This window comes from Vigna umbellata, chromosome 2 (assembly GCF_029865625.1).
Source record: "Vigna umbellata cultivar VRB3 chromosome 2, Vumbellata_1.0, whole genome shotgun sequence".
In the NCBI taxonomy this organism is placed as follows: domain Eukaryota; kingdom Viridiplantae; phylum Streptophyta; class Magnoliopsida; order Fabales; family Fabaceae; genus Vigna; species Vigna umbellata.
The window spans coordinates 19,531,519-19,547,586 of record NC_142166.1 but is presented as its reverse complement, the minus strand read 5'-3'; positions in this window follow the sequence as shown (position 1 = coordinate 19,547,586).

Here is a 16,068-nt window from a genome sequence, read left to right as displayed (position 1 = left end):
ACTTTTGATGTCTCATATTACTTCGGGGCTATTTGAACCATTTTCTTTTCTTTGTAATATAATAATGTAAAAGTCTAAAACATTTTGTTTAAAGAATGTATTTAGAATAATAAAATTCAATTATTTTAATATTTAAAGTTTAAATATAAAATAATTTTTTTATGAATAAGTTTTACTATTTTAAAATACATAATTTAAAAAAAATTGAACTTTTTTTCTTTTTTTAGGTACTCTCAACATTTGTTCATTTATTTGAAGATTGAAGATTGTTGTTGGAAGTCTCACATCGACTAAGAGATAAAGTCAAATTACAATATATAAGTGTGGTGCAAACCTCATCATACAAGTCGGTTTTGTGGGGTTGAGTTAGACTTAAAACCACTTTCTAATAATTGTTAGGGTGATTCTCGTAACGAATTATCTATTTTTGTTTGATCAATTTCTTCAATAAAGTTGGTTTTCTATTCCTCCTTCCTTTGCATGTACCACTTTTTGGTTCACCTGTATTGTTTGAATTTTTTCTGTTAGTCTCTGTTTATTAAACATAATGGCGTGTCCTGATTGTGATTGTGTTTGTTTATGGGAGAAAATAAGGTTTCTTGTTTGTTTGGAGCTATTTGTAGGTTTTCTCAAGTGTTCGGACTATCTATCAGTAAGGGAAGCTAATTACACCAGTGCGAAATAAGTCTTCCACGTCTCCCGTTCAATGTCAAAAACTCTCATTTGTTTCGATGTCAAATGCTCATTTGACGTCGAAAGTTTCATTTTTCAATGTCAATTGACGTTGGAAATCCAGTTTTTCAACGTTATATAGTTGCATGCAATCATTTCAACCTGAACAAAAATTATCCTTGGGTTGTCAAAATACGAACTAGATGTCAAAAATCTCATTTTCTAACGTCATTTAACATTGTACATTCAAATTTTTGACGTTATATGTCTTGTAAATTTGGTGAATTCATTAAAATGTTTGGTGTGTAGGTGGAAAATTTACTCACATAGACGTCTGATAACCTAGACTCATAAGATGTTGGATTCTACGTTTTCCAACGTCATATAGCCTGTTAAAATTTTGTAAAATGGAAACCACGCACACTGTTTCTTCGCACTTTCTCTTCTACTTAAACAAACATCTTGTTGACGAGTGCGAGGAAGAACAAATGTTAGTTTTATGTCACTTACCTATTGCAAAAGTGTTTATGTTGCCTTGGTTGGGATACTTCCTTAGTTTTGATGGATTGATGTCGTTTTTGTTAGAAGACGTACCATAGAACATTTAATCAATAGACAAAAACAAGAGAGGGTGAATTGATTTGCTTAATAAAATTATCCCTTTTTCTAAACTAATTTTATAAATAAAATCAGTTTTTTATAATTAACAATAATAAAGATAAAGAGTGTAGGGAAAAAAAGAAATTACAATAAAAGTATTTTATATTGGTTCGGATCAAAAGACCATAAATCCAGTTGTTAATTTCTATAAAGAGGGATTAACTAAACAATAAAAATAACCGAGAACTTACAATCACATGGCTTAGGGTTTAAGGTTGTAAACCTTAAAGGATTTTGACGATAAAGTACTCAAAAACTGGAAACAACCACTACTCTTTAGATTGATGTAAAATAAAGCTTTTATAGTACACCATTTGTAATAGTTAAGTTATTAGAATAGCTAGATACACATAGGGATCTAGAAATGCATTATTTCAGAAAACTCACCAAAATAATCGATTATCACTTGGGATAATCGATTATCCCAGGAAAAATTAGAAACATTTTTTATTCGCAGATAATCGATTATCTTCAGGGATAATCGGTTATCCTCAAAAAACATGATTTGTTAAGGTTTGCAGATAATCGATTATCACTTGGGATAATTGATATTTGCGGTAGTTAGGAGAATACCTTTGATCTTCTGACATATTTTTGAACCATGCGTATAAATACTTCGTTTATGAGGTCTTTGTAGTTGCTTAAAAAATTGTTAGAGAATAAAGAGCATTGTTAGAAATCTCTATGTGTTTAAATGAGCTTGTGAACTTGGTGCTTGTAGAAGGAAGTATTTGTCTTAATGTGTCTAAGTGATGAAGCATATCTACTGAGCAAAGTCAAGCTAGTTCATCTTTTTTTGGGTCAAAAGGAAATGTTGTTCATCTTTTGTTTGTCAAGAGATGTGTATTATAAACCTTTACTCTACTTCATTATTGTAAGATGTTGTTTTATTTTAGTTATTAGTTATATTTATTTTAGAGAGATTAACAATTGGACGTAGAATCTTTTATCTTAACTAGTATAAAGATCAATGGTGCAAGCTTCTAAGCAAACCCTAAAAACACTAGCTTGACCTAACTTGGAGACCAAGGCAAAAATTCTCTATAATAAGAGGAGGACATGTGGCCACTACTTATGGAAAATCTTCTCCATTCCTAGAGTGAGATGTGACCACTAACTTATGGGAAATCCTGTCCAATGAGAGCATGACACATAGTCATACTCACATAAGTGGGACATCCTACACTCTTATCCCCCAAGCTAGATTAAAAACTTTAACCACTTGGTCAACACTTACTATGGACGTCCACTTTGGGTCAACATTGAGCCTTGACCTTGTTAACCCAAGTTGTTCAAACACCCTACACTACTTGACCTAAAATATGAGACCCAAAATAAATCTTACATTATTTGGTTCATAATACAAAGCCCAAAAAAATCTTAGACTACTTCGCCAAAATACAAGGCCAAAATTATTCCTACTCTTATTTCTTTCATCCATTTTTCTCCATCTACCTTTCCACCCCACTTTTATATTAATTTCTCTTACTAACTTTTATTTATTCCATCACTATTCTAAATTATATTTTACTTACCACCTTCTCCACTAACATATTTTATTATTTTCTCCATCTGCTTTCTTTACCTCATTTCTCCACCCACTTTTTATATTATTTCTTTCACTTATTTTCCACACCAACTTTTACTATTTACTGTTTTTTTATTATATTTCATTTTTCCACCCACTTATTATATTACTTTTCTTCATCAAGTTTCTCCATCCATATCTCTATAAATACCCACATTCTCTTCACTCCATTTTTACACACACACACACACACAATTACACAATATCCATCTTTTCTCTCTCACACCAAACCTCTTCATTTCCATCCCAAAACTCAACTTCATTCTTCTCCCACACTACATATCTTTCCACACATTCCTTATCTCCCCTATTTTCATTCTTCTACACATACCACACATGAAACACTTCAACACACCTCTTCTCCTCCATATCAACATCTATATCTCTTGAAGCCTCTATTTTCACTCGCATCTTGATCGGACTATCATTGTCTTCTCATCCAGGTTCTTATCCCTTCACCTCTTCTTTTTGTTTTGAATTATCTTATTAAATTTGATTTTATTGTTCCATAATTGTTTTTACTGTTTTTTTATTCTAAATTTTCATTTATAAACAATTTTGTTTTTTTATCTCTAAAAAATAATACTAAAAAAATATTTTAAAGGTTAAGCACATGTGTGATCACTCACATCGTCCTTGTGCTAAAAATATTTTCTCTTTCTTTAAAAAAAATATATCAAAAAATATTTTAAAGGTTAAGCACATGTGTGATCGCTCGTATCGTTCTTGTGCTAAACACATTTTCTCTTTCTTTCTTAAAAAACTATCCCAAAAAAAAATATTTTAAAGGTTAAGTACATGTGTGATCGCTCGCATCGTCCTTGTGCTAAAAACCTTTTCTTCTTTCTCAAATAAAATTATAAAAATATGTCTTAAAGGGTTAAGCACATGTGTGATCGCTCGCATCGTCCTTGTGCTAAAAAACCTTTTCAACTTCTTTTTCTCAAAAAATACCAAAAAATATAAAATCTTCAAAAAACTAAAAACATCAACACTTTCAAGCAAACAAACAATTTCTCAGCCAGAAATACGTGATCCTTGATTCTCCATCAAAAGTGGAGATACGTAGGAGCAAGGCTAGTCCTTGTCAAGTTCACTTCCCCAAAAAATTAAAAAAATATATTTTGTTTCTTTAAGAGTTTTATTTTAGGGGATAGTTAAACATTTTGAAAACCACATCACATTCGCGTATTTAGTTAAAGGTACTGCCTTCGGGCAGGCGTTGTAGGGTGTTAATACCTTCCCTACGCGTAACCGACTCCCGAACCAAGAATCTCATTTTCGTAGACCATGCCTTATCATTATACGGTTTTTTCGTAGTTTTTCAGAATAAACTATGGTGGCGACTCCCAATCTTTTTTAAACGTTTCTTTTTTTGGGTCGTCGTCCCGTCGCGATTCCGGTTGCGACACAATGATTAAAATTAAAATGCAATAAGAGTAAAATTTGATCAATTGAGGCTAAACACAAGAGTTAATGGATGATATTGATAATATGAGATGATAATGTTGTTGGAATTTAGATTTCACCGTCCTTACTTTCATGCATAAAAGAATTCATCTTCTTCATTTAATTATTAATGTCACTCTCTAAATTACTTAGAACCCGATGTCTCGGCGTAAAAAGCTTATCCTTAATTATTAGACCACAATGTCTTGCATCCCTAATAATCAATTTTGCATTACAAAAAGAAGCTTAAGACAACCAAACATTTTATCCCTATGTCTAGGCAATAGTCCCTTTGGGTGAAATTCTCTAGATCCTGGTTCCTAGGTATTTCCCAATAACAAAGAAAGCCATACATCATGCTATGAGTGATCAAAACATAACAATGAGTAAAAGAGAAAATCACTAACAATTAATGAAAGAAGCATAAAATATTTCAAAACATATTCAAATACATGAAAGTTTAGAGGTTACATCTTTCCTAACAACAAATGAGTTTAGTTCTCAATTGTCATGGAGAAACTTGGTGTACAATGATGAAAGAATGAGATAAAAACCCTAGAAAAGAGAAGAGGATAGCTCCCGCATGCCAAATCTGCCTCCAAAGGGTCGAAAAGTGTGTTTATGAGCTTCAGTCGTCAAAATATATGAACCCTAGGGTGTACAAGTCCTTAAATAGATCAAAATTGAACCATGGGCCAACATTGTTGGCGCTCAGCGCCATAACTAGGGGCAACCAGGCGCAACTGCGAAGAGACTGGCCCTCAGCGCCCTGGCTGAGGGCAACCAAGCATCCTACGGTGTAGCTGGCTGGCGCTCGACGCCCCAGGATAGGGCGCCCAGGAGTGCTTATGAGATGAGTGGCGCTCAGTGCCCCAAATGGGGCAAGCAGACACCCTTCCGAGACTTCCCACGCTGAGGGCCCCTAAAGAGTCAACCAAGCGTGGTTACATGACAACCAGCGCCCAAGGCCCCAGAAAAGGGCAACCAGGCACCCTACGAACCTTCTTCAACCTTCTTTCCCAGTGCTTTTGTTGTCCCTCCTCGGTTCCAACTCCTTGATACTTTTGCTCCTCTTCCATAACATACCAATAACCTACAAAATTGAGGGAATTAGTGATAAAAATTATTAAGTATAACCTCTATTCACTTATTCACAAAATTCAACTAAAACAAGAGTTTAAGCAAGCTTCAAAGTCAAAAAGGGTTGATTTAGTATAAAAATTGCATCACAGATAACGGTAAATTCAACCGTTATCAATTATATAAAGATTATTGTACAATTAATTATTGTCTTTGATTTTCAAATTAATCAATGTAAATTCTTAATTAATTTGTTGGCGTTCTCACTCTTAACCAAAGTACATTCTCAATTAAAAGCAAGAACTTTGTAGATTAATCATAGTAAATTTAACCAAAGTACATTCTCAATTAAATGTTCTTATGACTAATCATGTTTATTCTTTTACCTCTTATATCAAGTAAAAAACTAATTAACTAAACTACATTCTTCATTAATTCTTGTTAAAGTTTTTACCACTAATCAAATTACATTCTCAATTATTGGCAAAAACCTATTCTTGTTAAAGTTTTTACCGCACTAATCAAATTACATTCTTGTTAAAGAACAAAAATCTATTCTTGTAATTTGATTAGTGCGGTAAAAACTTTAACAAGAATAGGTTTTTGCCAATAATTGAGAATGTAAATAGATTGGTGGTAAAAGCTTTAACAATAATTAATCAAGAATGTACTTTAGTTAATTAACTTTTTACTTGATATAAGAGGTAAAAGAATAGACATGATTAGGCATAGTAATATTTAATTGAGCTTTCGTTAAATTTACTATGATTAATCTACAAAGTTCTTGCTTTTAATTGAGAATGTACTTTGGTTAAGAGTGAGAACGCCAACAAATTAATTGAGAATTTACATTAATTAATTTGAAAATCAAAGACAATAATTAATTGAACAATAATCTTTAAATAACCAATGATAAATCCTATTTTGAAAAGGTAGTGAAATAAACTATTTTCTTTATCATTTTTTTATCTTTTTAAATCTCTTTATAAATTTTTTTTTATCTATCTTTTATACTTCGTTTTTTAATATTTTCTTTATCTTTATCTTATTTATTATTTTACTAACCCTTTTATATAATTTTTATAAGAACTAATTTATTAAGAATCAATTTTTGTTCGTTAGGAGACGATTTAAGATTACCTGTTCTATTTTGTTGGCTACTATCTTAACAATATTGAAGTTGTTATAGTTTAGTAATATTAATTTGATCTCATTATATATGTATTCTTTGTCAATAACCAAGGCCTTCCCAACAAAATATGGCAAGCATCCATAGGTACCATGTCACATAACACACTATCTTTCTTGATTGTGCCTCTCTCCTCACACTATCCTCATCTTGGCTAATATATACATTATTACCCCTTGAGATCATGATCCTTTTCGTGGGGCATTGTGATGAAATGTGACCTCTACCAAGTAACTTGAAACATTTAAATTCACTAGTGTGAGTGTGAGAAGATGTTCCCACTCTTGGTCTTTCTTTTTCTTTCTCTTCTCTCTTCTCTTTCCCTAGATTCCTATAGGTTTCTTCTTCTACCACTTCTTTACCCTCCCTCTTGTAGTCTTTCTTAACACTAGATATAGAGTGGAGAGCTTTTAATCCTTTTCTCAAGAGTTGTTGCTTTACCTTTATGCAAATTTTTACCAAGTCATTTAAGTCTTGGTAGGGTAACAATTTCACTCTATCTCTAATATTAAAATTAAGACCACTAAGAAAGCTAAAGATGCTAGTATCTTCCTCCTCTCTAATTTTTGCCATTATGATGTAGAGCTTCATCTTTTGCCTGTATTCCTCTACACACGTATCTCTTTATTGGAGCCTTTGGAGTTTGTCCATTAGCTTCCTATGGTAGTATGAAGGAATGTGTCTTCTCCTCATGGCACTTTTCAAATCATTCCAATAGGTGAATTGGGGAAATTATATAGTTTTCTCTCTCTTACTATGGAAGTCCACCAATACATTGCATTTCCTTATAAGCTTAAGGTCACTAAGGAGACATTCCTCTCTTCATTTACTTGGTGGCACTCAAAGACTTGTTCAACTTTCATCTCCCAATTTAAGTATGCCTCAACATTTTCTTTCCCATGGAAATGGGGGAGGTCTACCCTAACTTCTCTTGGTTTGCTTTCTCTTTCACGCTCTCTTCTTAGCACTCTGTCTGGAAGAGGTTGATAATAATGATTGACAAGCCTACTATCCTTCTCATAGTGTGTGAGTAATGTTAGATTTTTTTTAACTCATTTTTGAATGACCCGTACTCCTACTTTTCCTTATTTCTTCTTGGGCTTTTTCTTGTTTTTTTTTATCAAGAACTCTAAGCTCTTCTTCTAAAGTAGCAAGATATTGTTCTCTTTCAAAACCTTATTTTTCTTTCAAAAGGGTTTCTTGCTTTTTTAAAATTTTACTAATTTTTGTTCTTTGGCCAAATATTTTAAAGTTGGTTGGGCCTCTTCACTAGAATCACTACCAATTTGGTAAGAATGTGCTTTATAAATTCTTAAGGTTTTCAAAATGCTATGCACAAAAAATTACTTAGTAATTCAAAATAATTTCCTTAAGAGACTTAAGGAGAGAAAAGAGACTTAAGTTCACTTATAGGATAGGAAGGTGAATCATAATGAATTTCTTAATAACCAAGCCTTTCCTAGCAAAATTTTATCTCAAGTTGTCTGATTCCAAGTTTCTCAAACGGAATTAAATTTAAAGTAGAAGTAGACACACATTAAATTGCAAACAAATAAGAAAAGCAATTAAACTAAACTATGCAGCCTAATGGTAAAGTTAGAAGGAACTTTGGATCCTCCAAACTTACCAACTAAAAACGAAATTTAATAGGGTTTAAAGGTTCTTGTTAGGAGATGGGATTTAGCACCAAAGACTCATCCAAGACAACCTAAAAGGGTCATGAATACACAAGGAAAAAGAAACCAATTACAACTCAAAGAAAATACACATAAAAATATAAGCCTTCCTTCCAAGTGTTTTCTCTCTTTTCTTCTTGTCTCCATGCAAGATATCAAGCTCCTACTAGGTCTCCACCACCTGGGATGATACCTCAAGATGTTGGCTCACCACAAAAAGAGAACCTACACCACAAAGATAACACCAAAATAAAAAATAGAGTCCAAGAAAAAGCAAGAAAAGATCTTAAAACAAATCAGGCTTACAAAAGGGATTTGTATATGACAAAGATGAAAAATGAAAGAAGTCAAGCAAGAAATAAAATGGTAAGAAAAGAAGGTTAATCACATAAAGGGATGACCTAAACAAAGGCACTATAATAGATGCACAAAACCAAAAATAACTAAAGTAAAAAGTGGTGCTTCTTATCTTTAGCAAGCTATGAGTCAATCACTAAGGCCACTCTTTTAACATCATTGGCCAAGACTGAGCTGCCAGAAAGCGTAGTAAAATGCAAAAAGCAAAGAGCAAAAATGAAGCTAGCAAAATCTACTAAACAAGCTAGCGGTAGTGGTTAAATGCACATAATTTTCAACACTTTTTCTAAGCTCTTTTGGTACTTTTTTGTAGTCTTTTCTTTAAATCTTTTAGCACTTATTTTTTCATTCTTTGCGAAAAACAAGGCCAACACACCAAAAACACAGTCTATATTTTGATGTGAAGACTAAAAAAACAAGAAACACAAAAATAGAAAGAAACCTACTAGAATAAAAAATATAGCATGAAACTCAACAAGACATAAGAGAAAATATTTTTCAAGAACTTGCCAATGATTTAATGAAAAATATGAACTCAAAAATATAAAGTAAAAATACTAAAATGTATGTACATAATGTAGTTTTGAAAACCAACTTGAACATATAATTTTATGATTTTCCAAAAGGTAAAAACTAAGAAGAAATTGCATTAAAAGGACTAAACATGACTTTAGACAACATGGATGGATATGAAAATCAAAATTACTCAAAATATATTATATGATCGAAGAAAAATAAAAATGGACCAAAAAAGAATTAAAAAGCACATAAACACACAAGAAAGCTAAGCAAAAAGGCCAAATGGTTCCAAAGGAAAATAAGAAACTAGAACCATGAAAACAAAAATAAGGAAATAACATCAACAACACAGAAATAAAAGGATAGGTAAGGACCAAGAAACACAACTCTTATAGAACCAAAGCTCTTGATACCAAATGATAACAACCTCCTTAGCTAGGTTAGACTAAAGCTAAAAGAGAAGTTATGGTGATAGTGAAAAGGTTCAAATGGTGCAGCGAAATTTGGCGGGATATGAAGAAGGTGACTCACGACTTTGATGATTTAATGGTGATGGGTGGTGTTTGATGGTGCTCTTAGAGAGATTAGGTCAACTCTAGAGGAAGGTGACTAGAGGAGACCACATGAGATGTTATAGTCTGTGGTGACCTAAGATGAGTATTATGGCACAAAAATGACAACACAACTTTGCTTAAATTCAAAGGTGAATACAATATGAGAAGACACCTCTATATATAGGCTAAGAGAATCTTCAAAATGTAGAAGAAAAACCCTAAAAACATTAGCTTGACCTAACTTGGAGATTAAGGTAAAAAATTTGTCCAATAGAAGGAGATCTTTGTTGACCTAACTGGTGCAAAAATCCTACAGTACTTGGTCCAAAATACAAGGCCCAAAATAAATCATGCACTACTTAGCGCATAATACAAAGCCCAAATAAATCTAAACTAGTTAGCCCAAAATACAAGGCCCAAAATTATTCCTACTCTACAAGCTCCATGATGGCCCAAGATGGACCAAGAAAGAGTTTAGGCCCATCATCCATAGATGACTTCAACTCTTCTTGAAAGTTCTTGACCATCGCTAGTAGGTATGTCATCACAAGATAGAGAGAATATTCTCACAATGACCATTGAAAAGCCAGAGCACCCAGGTCGTGTGCTTGGTATTCGAGGTGTTATTGGATTGAAATACTACTTTAGGTCTACACAAAGAAGTACAAAATCCTTGATTCAAGAGGTGTTGAGGAAGTTGAAGCTCTAAATAGAGGAAAGACTAAACTAGCCCATGACTATTATGGAGCAACGCTTCATGAAACGCATCCAACAAAGATAAGAAATACAACGAGAACTTGAAGAAATAATTCAATCCATGACCTAACAGAATGACGATCTCTCCACTAAAGATCCAACAGGATGTCGTGTGGGCACCAAAAGCTCATGCTATGCTATAAATCATACTGACTACTCAGTATAAGTTATTGGTTGATGGAGATCCCCACAGGTAGTGTTCATATGATGACAGCTTGCGGGATGACAGACTATTCATGGTTCTCCTCTATTGCCTCACTACGCACGTGTGACAATTAATAAAGTTTGAGATCCCCACACTCAAGTGCTTGTGCCAACTTTTGAAATCCAATTTGTGAGGAAGGCGTTAGGCATATTTATTTCTTGGCCTAAAGCTTTGATCATGTCATATTTTAGCCCACCACAAATATTATATTTTTATTCTTAATATTTTTATTCTTAATATTTTTATTCTTAATATTTTTATTCAAAGTTAGAAATAAATTATTCATAACTTTTAAAATGTTTATTTCAGTTCTCACATCCTAAGAAAGAACCCATGCGTGAAATTGTGATCCATGAAGATCATGATACGGAAAAAACTGAGGATAACCATTTAGTAAAGCTGATGAAAAGATTATATAAGTTGAATAAAGGACATGTAGAGCTAAAGTGAGACTTAAGAGTATTTAGACTCCAATGTCATGTGTTATTTTATATTACTCTAAATGATGCACTAAAGGTCATTGGTGGAGAAAGGATGTTAAATCTTTCAATCCTAGAACTATGGTGCATGTAAGATTTTTCATATTCTTTCCTATTTAAATATTCAAATTGTTACTTTTTGATATATATATATATATATATATATATATATATATATATATATATATATATATATATATATATATATCTTTATTGTTATAGGTACGTGGACACCGTCATTGTGGACTATTCTCTTTGTCATGTTTAGTGTGACAAGCAGTCAGATTTGTGGGCATACGACTATTATGTCATGTCTTGGATCAACACCATCATTCAAGTAGGAATTAAAGAAGATTGGATTAAGGTAATAATATATCTTTCACATATTTCAAATCACATTCAACTTTAAACATTAGAATAAAAACATAACAAAGTTGTTTTGTTTTTGCAGCACTTCAACAATCCATCCCCAATAACAGAGGCCACAATGAAGAAGATACGACAAGATTGGGAGCGTATCTTTTGGAGCGATGAAGTTAGGACATACATTAGTTTAGATTTAATACTTTAAGTTTTGATAGCTTTAATTTTTAGCTTTACTTGAGAAAACTTTAGTTTATAGTTTTGAATAGTTAATACAAAGTTGAAACTGAGTTCTGGATATAGAAATGTTAAACTGTTACTTTTTTGCTTTTTAGGGTTGGTAAAAATATAAAAATGAATAATTTATTAAAAAAACCTAGGATGGATGTATGTTAATGTATTAACAAACGTCAACTGACGTTGGTCAAGATAAATTCTAACGTCGATTTTCCCTTTTTTGACTAACCCATTAAATTGCAGTCAATGATATGGGTATTTTGCTCAATGATGGTGGACGTCGAATATTCCTAATTTCTGACGTCAATCAACGTCTCTTTTTTCTTTCAACATCAAATTGACGTCTCCTGCTATGATGTCGGAGTTTAGGCAGACGTCAAAGGTCGAAAATAACAAACGTCAAAGGTCGAAAATAACGAATGTTAAAGGTAAAAAAATAATGGACGTCAAAGCTTGTTTTTGTAGTATGTTTACATTGATTTTAACTGATAGATAACTTAAAATTGTTGATTGTATGCATGTATGATACTTGGTTTGTGTGATTGAATTGTCTTATCAAATATTACTATAGAGTTGAGTAGGGTTGTGATTTCTCATTAGAGCTTGATATGTTTAAATTTAGTATACTATTTGATTGATATGACATTTGCGATGAATTGAATGATTTAGTTGTATATGATCTAATGGCTGATATGCTTAAACATATGTGTTGTTTTTGGAATAAATTGTAGGGCTTGTATGGCATTATTCAAAAGAATTTTTTCTATTGAATTATGTAGACTCGCTGAGCAAGTATATACTCGGTCAAAGTCAAAGTTAGAGAGCTACTGATTGGGTAGTCACTAAGCGAGAGTACACTCGTTAGGTGAGACCAAAGTTAGATAACTTAGTGATTTGAAGTCGTTGGGCAATAATATATTCGTTGGGCTAGCTCAATGTCAGAGAGTTGTTGACTTGGTGGTTAGTTGGCGCGACCAAAGTCAGGAAGCTCACTAACTTGACAATTGGTTAGGCAAGAGTGCTTTTGAGCACTACTTGCTAAGCGAGATTAACTGAGTTTAACATTACTTTTCACATGTTCTCTTCCAGTTTATATTTTTTTTAATGTTGGATTTTGTGAATGTTAATATGATGGTTCGTTTACGATCTTTATCTTAGAATTATTGGAATGAATCCAAGAAAGATTGGTTTTTTGTTTGGTGTATGCTTTGACATATGGGAGTTCTTAAAGGAGGTATCCTGATACTACCAACCATTCAACTCATGTCGATAGAAATGAGGTGGGGGAGAGAATGGCATGAGATCATAGCCTTAGAATTTTGGTCCTAAGCATGAAAGAGACCAACCTTGTGAGTAATATGGTTATAACCCCTGGATTTATGACTCTGTAGAGCATAAATACTGATGGACTCCCTTCAAGATGAGTTTGCTTGCTTCCACGAGTCTAGGAAAAGATTATCAGAGGTATTTGAATGAAGATTAGTAGTAGTGGTTGGAACTAGATGAAGGTTTATGGACTGAAACAGAGTGGAATTCTCAATGTAGTGATATGGATGATGGTTTGGTGGTGCAAGACAGATCCTAGTATGGTTCCACTAGGGAAGGTGGCTACAAAAGGTTGTGAATCACTCTCCTAACCGTTACCTTTAAGAAGAAGAGGGTCTAGAGTTTTCTCAACAGAGTTTCTCAACTATATCATCAAAGGTAAGAAAAATACAATGGAGAAGGTGTTGAATATATAGAGTATTCAACACCTTGGGCACAGTGTGCTTAGCTTGCTGATGATCAGTCGCAACTCACGGATTAGGTGCCACGTACACACACATTTTACACATTCTACTCTATTATAGAAGCAAAGACACATGCTGGAAAACATAGTTGTTTTCTCGCGTCCCCTGAGCGCAATCCCTCTGTCGTTGGGCGCCAGCCAATACGCAAGTAGGGATTTCCATGTCTAGGCTTCATGCTACTTGGTCTTGAAGTTGGCTTCTCGTTGGACTTCTAGCTTCCGATCCAGCTAAAGATATAATACCTTAGAGTCTTTGGAGGTTGGTTCTTCAAGTTCTTCTTGCATTATTTTTATCATACTTCTTGTGATAGGTCCACTAATGGGCTTTCTTCCATCAAATACTACTACAAATGCATACCTATAATAAAGTCTTATGTCAAAGGTGTGTGTATCTAGATAATTGAGTCTAATATTAATTGTTTGTGTGAGTAAGTGATTTGTGATACGTTATACATGGTTAGATGATAAACTGGTATATTGTGTTTTTTATATGATCACTTTAGATATTAAAATAGGAAAAGATATGTCTTTGATGGATGGAGAGGAAGTGATTGAGTAGCTTATATCCTTTCTTAGTTGTTGCATATAGAAGTCTTTTTTTTCTAATAAACTTTTGTAGCTTATAACCTTCCTTAGGGTATACATATTATATTATTATAGTTATAATGATGAATAACTATATTAATATTTTATATATTTTCTAATGATGTGTTTTGTGGTTATCAATTGTGGAATATTTTATTTAATTGTTTTATTAATAAATGTTTTTAACTGTTTTTTTGCTATATTTTTGTCTATTGAACAAATAAACGTTGAATAATTTAAAATTAAAAATATTCAATATATTTAACTCTTATGTAATATATATTTTTATATAAAAATACTAATAAAGTTTGTACAGGTTAATATAACTATATTGATTTGCATCCACTTACTCTTCCATGGATATTTTTTCTCTATCGTTTTCTTTCTATTTTTTAACGAAATTTTTATTATTTATTCAGCCAACAAATATTGTATTTTGATGGAAGGGTTATCCATGCAGTTAAATAATATACTAACCTTTTCAAAGTACATAACTAATTACAGCAATTACCTTTTATGAAATTGTTTCGTCTTATTTTCTTTTAGGGAAATTTAAACAACTCTTTTATTATATATGTAATTTTATTGATAGTGTATTCTTATTGGGAAATTGGTCTATTAACTTTAGTGTAGAGTCCTTATTCTAAACTACTTTTTTCATTATAAAATTCAAACACATAACACTACGTATTAGTTGATCCTTTGATTACAAATGAGTATGAAAATGGGTTGAAAAAAAGTTGTGATGGGGACAAAAGTCGACCACTAAACATGATGCTTCGTTGCTCTCAGATTCTGCTCTTTCCACCTGTCAATCCTTTCCAACCCACCACAATAAATAAATAAATAGATAAATAAATCCAAATCTTCATTTCTCATTTCTTTTCCATACACACACCATCCCTTTATTGTGAAGAAAGTCACGTTACAAGTGTTTGAGCAATTTACTTTGAACTAGTCAATTTTTAGGTCTTGTTTTGTTGAAGAAAAGGGACAATTTTGGAAGTTCCAGGATATGAAGGCAACCTTTGAAGCTTAAAAGTTGCATATAGAATTTAAAACTATAGGTTCGTCCTTTTAACCAAGGAGAAATTTAATATGAATACATCATTAGAGATAAATTAATTTCATCATAAAATGGGTCAATCCAACAAAAAGAAGATTCTTTAAATATTTCCGATAATTCCAATATTTGGATATCTAGAAACAACACGACCACAATACTCAATATATATAATAAAGTGTTATAATTACAGTGTTAAAAGACATTCAGGTCGTTCGGAGGAAATGCAAGACAACATCTTCAATCAAACAGTAATTGGATTGATAAAAATAATTTTTTGAAGACACACCTTTAATAATAAACATTCCATGATCTCAAAACATGGAGGCATTGTAGGTCCAAACCATAACCAAATCAATTAACTCACATTTCTTTTATCAACTTTTTTTTCCTTCCCTCATGTAAACCTGAACTTACTAAACAGAACTTGGTTTCAACAGTCAATTTTCAACATTTATCTTCAACAGATTATTACACTTTCTAATTCACATTTTAATAATGACTGCAATTAATGTGGAATTCAACAAATATAGAACTCACTACGATGAATTTCTTTCGCTCATTTATGACAAAAGAGGAAGACGAAACAACTAAAAGATATCATACAAGAACTGAACTTAACGTGTATATTGACATATTCGATACGCCTGTTAACAAATAACTAAATTTCAAAACAAAAAATCAATAGCTATTTCTAGACAATGTATAAGCAATTCTAAAACCATCCCACATTCTTTCAAACAATCACAAAATGGTACCTAAGATTAAGTTATCTCTATGTTCACTCCAACATTAAGATATAAGCAATTCTAGAACCAAAACGGAAAAACTTGGCACATAAATAAAC